A 6,874-nucleotide genomic window follows, 5' to 3' on the forward strand; every position below is an offset into this window, starting at 1 on the left:
TACAGCTAGCTACTTCCAGAGGAAGCAGGGTTGGGGAGGGGGGCTGTTTAAATGGAACTCTCCTGGAAGTACTAGTACACATTTTTTGAGTCTTTACAACTGTTATATTCTCATCCATAGGCTTCCAGCATCCTTGGAATTCTGCAATTGGAGAAATGCCAAATAGTCTTAAGTTAGCTTAGACCCTGGTCTAGATCACCACTGTCATCTGTTCTACTACACTGGCTTCCTAACAGGTGCTCCTGCCTCTACTTGGGTTTTCCTCTAGTTCATTTGTGACACAGCAGCCAGTGTGATCTTTGTAACATTTGAGTCTGATTTTCCCACTCTCCTGCTTAAGCCCCCCATTACTTTCCATTTTCCTTAAGTGCAAACCGTGTAACATGTGTATATACATCTGACACATCTATGTAGTAGGTATTCCAGATAAGGCACCTCAAGTCTCTAGCCTCACTTGCTTTACTTCCCCCCTTGTACTCTGCTCCAATTCCACCCTCGCCAAAATTTGCTTTTGTGCTAGGCCACGCCACGGAGAGGTTGGTGATCCTGTGCATTTCCCTCTCCAGTTTCTCATTTTGAGATCGTTATTTCCTCCCCCAGCCAGCCCACTTTGAAGCAGGAACAAAAAATTCAAAGAAACTGCCAGGACGTATGGATGAGGTTAAGAATGTTTTACCTCCAGGATTCTAGCTAAGATGGGCATGAGGAAAGAGAGAAGGTAACTCAAAACGGGAGTCCTCAGAGGCTGCAGGTGGTCAGGGAGCAGAGCAGAAGTTCAGAGGATACTTTCTTCACGCCACCCCAGGGCATCACCTGTGGCCAACCTCCTGTTCAACAGTCCTTGTCCCTTTCAAGTCCTCCCTCTCAGCAGAGCACCAGAGATTTCGGTACTCCGTGTGGGGAGAGGAGCCTGGAGGGGGAACCTCTCCCCTCTGCCAAGTGGGTCCCAAACAACCAGTGACCGGGTGCATCAACTGCTGCGGTCACACCTCTACTTGGAACTCTTCTCCCAGTTCTTCCTCCTGTCTCACTCCTCCTAGTCCTTCCTTTTTCAATGGTAAAAACCACTTCTTCAGGAACGTGTGCCTCAGTCCCCTGTCATCAGCTCCAGGGTGCCCTGTACAGGTGCCTGTACTTCCCTTATTATTTTTTTATTTTTTTGGCCACACTGCACAGCACGTGGGATCTTAGTTCCCCGATCAGGGATCAAACCCGTGCCCCCTGCACTGGAAGCACGGGAGTCTTAACCACTGGACCACAAGGGGAGTCCCCACTTCCCTTATTGACATTACTGCATCAGGTGACTTTCAAAGGGTTTACATAGATAGCTTATTTACTCCTGACAACAAATGTGTTATGATTCCCATTCTACAGATGAGGACAGAGGCACAGAGAGGATAAGTCATGTGTCCCACCACATACAGGTCAGAAGTAGCAAGGCAGACTACACGCCTGGGCAGTCTGGCTCCAGGACCCACCTTCTTAACCGCTAGGCTGTATTTGCCTCATATACAAATATGTGTACGTTTGGGACTGCTTGTTTAGCGTCTGTCTTCCCTGAGGTGAAGTCCAGTAAGGGTAGGAGGTGTGTAATCAGTCATCACTGAATTCCTAGCTGTCAGCAGGCGTGTTGCGGCTTTGTTAATGTGTGTTAACAGTGGAGTATGTTTTACAAATTTTCTGTAAAAATTATCCCCAATCACTTTTTCATACAGTTTTTACAAATTGGTCTTTATAAATTAGTCATTAGAATTTTGCGGGCCAAATACAAACTTGGTCTGGCTCCTGCCACTATTGCTAAATTATTTTCTAAATCTTACGGCATTCCTCTTCCCCTTCCCGTCACTTCCGGTACACAGAGGCATCACGAGCGAGAAAGAGCAGTCATTCCAGAGCAGAGCCGCCATCCTATCGTGCCCACCCCCACCGCAAGCGTAAGCAATGCGAGTGCCCGCACGCCTCGGCTGAGAACACATGATGGCGCCACAGAATCAGGCACGATCGTGAGATGTTCTTTGCCGACCCTTAATTGACTTACTGATACGTTCACTCCCTAATTCAACAGTTGTTTATTGTGTCTCTGCTATGTGCGAAATGCTCGGGATCAAGAGGTAAGGGCCCTGCCAACGGGACATACAATTCACTGATATAGACGAAATCATCACGTGACCCAGCAGTTCCAAACTAGGCGCAGTGCGAGCTCACCCAGTCAGCATCTAAGCCGGGGTTCGGGCCCAAAGGCCCAGTTAGAGAGTGCCTGGGGCAGGGCTATTGCCCACCTCTGATTGGCTGGAGCGCCCGGCCTCGGCCAATCGGATACCGTCACGGCTCGAAACTTGAGTAAAGCGGTCCCAAGAAAGCCTGCCCCTCACTCCGCCCTTGGTTTTGGGTTTTGTCGCCGAGAGTTTTCTGGAATTCGGTTGCCCAGATTTGCCACTTATTATGCCATATGGTCTTGGAAAGTCAACTTCTCTGAACGTCAATTTCCTTATTTGTAAAATGGAGAAAACAGGATTGTTGTGAGAATTCAAGTAGATCATGTAGGATGCATTTTTAAAATGTTAGCTCTTGTTGTCATCTGCCCAGTTTAACTGAATACGACTCAGGGTAGGCTGTCTAGTTCGCAGCTTCATGAGAACGTGCCCTTCTTGTTGGTCTCGGATCTGAAGAGGAATGGGATTCTCAGTGGCTACCAGCGGGATGCTGTCCTTCAGGGATAAAAACCTCAGCTGACCAGGGTATTGGCAGCCTTGGCAGAGGGTTCCCTGTTGCCCAGAGCTGCTCCAAACAGGCTGGCTGGTTTCAGGCTGGCTGGAGCCTCAGCCTGCACCTCCCTGAGAACACTCACCTGGATTAAACAAATGCCAATCACCCTTCCAGTAGAGGTGCAGGCAGTGAAATAAATTTAAAAATTTGTTTAGTAAGCACCCTAAAATCAAATGCAAGGAAAAATCCTATCCTCAGTTCCCCCAGAGACCACGTTTATCTCTAGGAATTGTTTCAGTGGAAGCAATGTAGGAATCACCCTCTCAGTGCTAGAGCAGCTGCACTTCATAATGAAACAGCAGTGGAAAGAGGGTAGTGGGCACCCAAACTTCAATATTTGTTCTAAGCAAGATCCTCTGCCTCCATAATAACTTTAAATTGAGTCTTGATATTGCTGCTTTTGACTGTCATGAAAAGTTTTGCTGTGTTTGAGATAAAAAAGAGTAAGAGGGATAGTTGCCTCAAGATCTAGATTTTTTTTTTAAGCGATTGTTATAATAGTAAGACAGAAGGAGCATTTTCCCCTTAGATAACCAACTAGCAGTCTCCCTCAGTGTTGCTGCCTTACGTGGAGTTAGACTGTGGTGCTGTCTCCTAATAAACAATGTAGTCTCTAAGCAGTAACTCCATTGGTGATGTGCTGGAAATTAGACTAGTCACTTGGGAAGACAATATGGCGTTTGGCATTCTTACTTCTGTAAGCATAATGTGTGCATGCCCTCTGTTTTGATCAGTAGTTAAGAACTGAGAAAACATTCTTACCCTCCCCCCACTTTTTTAAGTAAAAATAAATTTATTACTACCTCTATTTTTTACACTTTTTCTCATTACATTGCTTTGTTTTATTTTTAACTGACATTATACATAGATGTACAATGCACAAATATTAGGTGTATAAATCTGAGTTTTGACAATTGTACACGCATGTGTAACCATCACTCCAATTAAGATACACAACATTATACAAAAAAAACAGAACATTTTCACTGTTATCGAATGGGGGTCCTGCTGCTTGCTGCTTACAAAATCAATACTAACAAATGGTAAAAAGGAAAAGTGCCTTTAATCAGAATGCCAGCAATCTGGGGAGATGGTGGACTCAACGTACCCCAAAAACCACCTCCAAAGATTCTGCTCATGAAACTTTTAAAGGGAAGGAAGGAAGTAATCTCAGTTAATCATTGAGATGGGTCGTCGCCATCCCCCACTGTGTGCAGGCTCCTCAGCTTCTTGTGATCTTCCTCGAGATGTGATCGTGTTCACACAGTTTGGTCACAGAGTTTATTTGGGAGATTACTGAAGGGGAAGCTAGGGAAGAGATCTGGTCATCTGTTAATCACTTATTCTTCTTTTCTACTTCTTTGATCTGTGGAAAGGACCAACAAGTTAGGCAAGGTTTTGTGTGACTAAAAGATTTGAAAGGTGTGCTTGGGCCGTTGATGAGTAGAGCATGGGGGTGCTGGGCTTAAAAGTTAGTTACTATACAGCTTTACTAAAGTGACAAGAAAAGGGGCTTCCTGCTGAGGGCGGTCTCCTGCAAAGAGCTGCTTACACTGACTCTCATACAAATGGATTATACAGTATGCATCTTTTGTGTCTGGCATCTTTCCTTCAACATAATGTCTGTAAGATTCATCTATTTCATCATGTGTATCAGTAGTTTGTTCCTTTTTATTGCTGAGAAGTATTCCATTTAATAAATATACCAAAATTTATTTATCCATTCTCCTGTTATTTATTTATTTTTGGCTGTGTTGGGTCTTTGTTGCTGCGCACAGGCTTTCTCTAGCTGCGGTGAGTGAGGGCTACTCTTCATTGCGGTGCACGGGCTTCTCATTGCAGTGGCTTCTCTTGTTGCGGAGCACGGGCTCTAGGTGCACGGGCTTCAGCAGTTGTGGCTCGTGGGCTCTAGAGCGCAGGATCGGTAGTTGTGGTGCACGGGTTTAGCTGCTCCGCAGCATGTGGGATCTCACAGACCAGGGCTCGAACCCGTGTCCCCTGCGTTGGCAGGTGGATTCTTAACCACTGAGCCACCAGGGAAGCCCCTATCCATTCTCCTGTTGATGAACATTTGGATTCTTTCCAGTTTAGGACTATTATGAGTAAATCTGCTGTGAACATTTGTGTACAAGTCTTTATGTTTCATTTCTCTTGGATAGTAACTAGGAGTAGAACTGCTGGATCACAGGGTAAGTATACGTTTAACATCTTGAGAAACTGCAGTACAGTTATACAAAACCATTGTACCATTTTACCTTCTCTCCAGAGGCTTAAGAGAGTTCCAGTTGCTCCTGACAGTTTCCTTGCTTGACCAACATTTAGTCAGGCTCCTGAAACTTCTCCTAGGACCATCTGTGCACTTGTAAAATCTACTTTTAACAAGAACCGCCCACCCTTGATATCTGATCGCCCTCAATATCTGGTCCGGTTCTTCATCCTCCACCATCTCTCAGGTGTCATCTGATCATCCTGGCCTGTCTTCAGCAAGAATCCTGTTACATCAGTTTAACAAAAACTCTCCTTACCCCTGATGTTTCCTCTTAGTAATTTTCCATCCACTCCCCTGTTCCTTGGCTATAAATTCCCACTTGCACATGCTGTATTTAGAATTGAGCCAAATTTTTCTCCTCTGGTGCAAAATCCCATTGCAGTCATCCTTATACTTATGGCGATGGTCCTAAGTAAAGTTTGCATTATCATCTTTAACAAGTGCCTCTGATTTTTTTTTTTAACATTCCACAACCTTACCAACACGTGGTGGGTCAATCTTTAATTTCAGCCATTCTATCCAGTGTGCAGTGGTATCTCACTGTGACCTTGATTTGCATTTCCTTAATAACTAATGATTTTTAATGAGCTCTTTTTCTTGTGCTTACTGACAATTTATCCTTTTTTAAAAAATATTTATTTACTTATTTATTTTAGCTGCGCCAGGTTTTAGTTGTGGCACGTGGGATCTTTGTTGCAGCATGTGGGATCTTTTTTTTTTTTTTTTTTAGTTGCGGCATGCGTGTGGGATCTAGTTCCCCGACCAGGGATCAAACCCTGGCCCCCTGCATTAGGAGCTCGGAGTCTTAGCCACTGGACCAGCAGGGAAGTCCCTCATTCATACATTTTGACATAAATGTTGCAATGATTAGAAACGTGTCCTAGAGTAACACATTTTGAACTAAAATCTTCATTAGTCTATTCAGCCATGCATTAAAAAATATTTATTGAGTGTCTACCATGTGTCATGCACTTTTCTAGGTTCTTCAATCAACTGTGATTAAGACAGATAAGATCTTTGCTCTTGTTTGAAGAGTTAATATTTTAGTGGGGAGAGACAAAAAGTAAACTGGAAGCAAACAAGTAAGATGATTTTTGACAGGGTGGGAATGCTCACTTAAGTGTTATCAATTAATAATAAAACATGGAAAAAACCTATATCCCTAACGGGCGTGGAGAAAGGGGACTTAGGTAATTTACGTGATATGAGACTGACGGACGACAATGACATTAAATCGACAAATGACTTTAAAAAATACTTAGCCGTATAAAAAGTTAAATTTAAAATTGTATGTGTACTTTGTTTAGGACTATGTAAAACACCTGTGCTACGATGCATATGTACAGAAATTAGAAGGACCCAGAAGGTAAAGAAAACGCTGGGGGCTTTTTTGTTTTTGTTTTTTGTGGTGGAATTATGGGGGTTTAGGGCGTCTGGTTTCGCTTTCTTTTTTGCTGTCTTACACGTTATCTCGTTCGTTAACAGCAGAAACTGGCATCATATAGTTTTCTCCTAGGACTTTGCTTTGCGCAAGGCTTTACAGCTCAGAGACTTAACGCATTTATTATGAGACGTGGCAGACGTAAAAATAAAATTTAGGTTACTTCAGAGTGACGTAAGGCAAAGAAGTGAGGTCTACGAGTTTCACCCCATAGAACTTACGGATTTCCAGGCACGATGAGGTGGCTCCCGGGGAAGTCCGCAGAAGAAGCGGGTATGGGCGCGACGAGAGGAAGCTGGGCACGACGAGAGGAAGCGAGGCACGACGAGTGGAAGCGAAGCCCGATGTTAGGCCCTGCGTGGCGCCGCGCGGACGGTGACGTCTCGCCCCGGACGGAA

The sequence above is a fragment of the Stenella coeruleoalba genome (assembly GCF_951394435.1).
Source record: "Stenella coeruleoalba genome assembly, chromosome: 20".
NCBI lineage: Eukaryota > Metazoa > Chordata > Mammalia > Artiodactyla > Delphinidae > Stenella > Stenella coeruleoalba.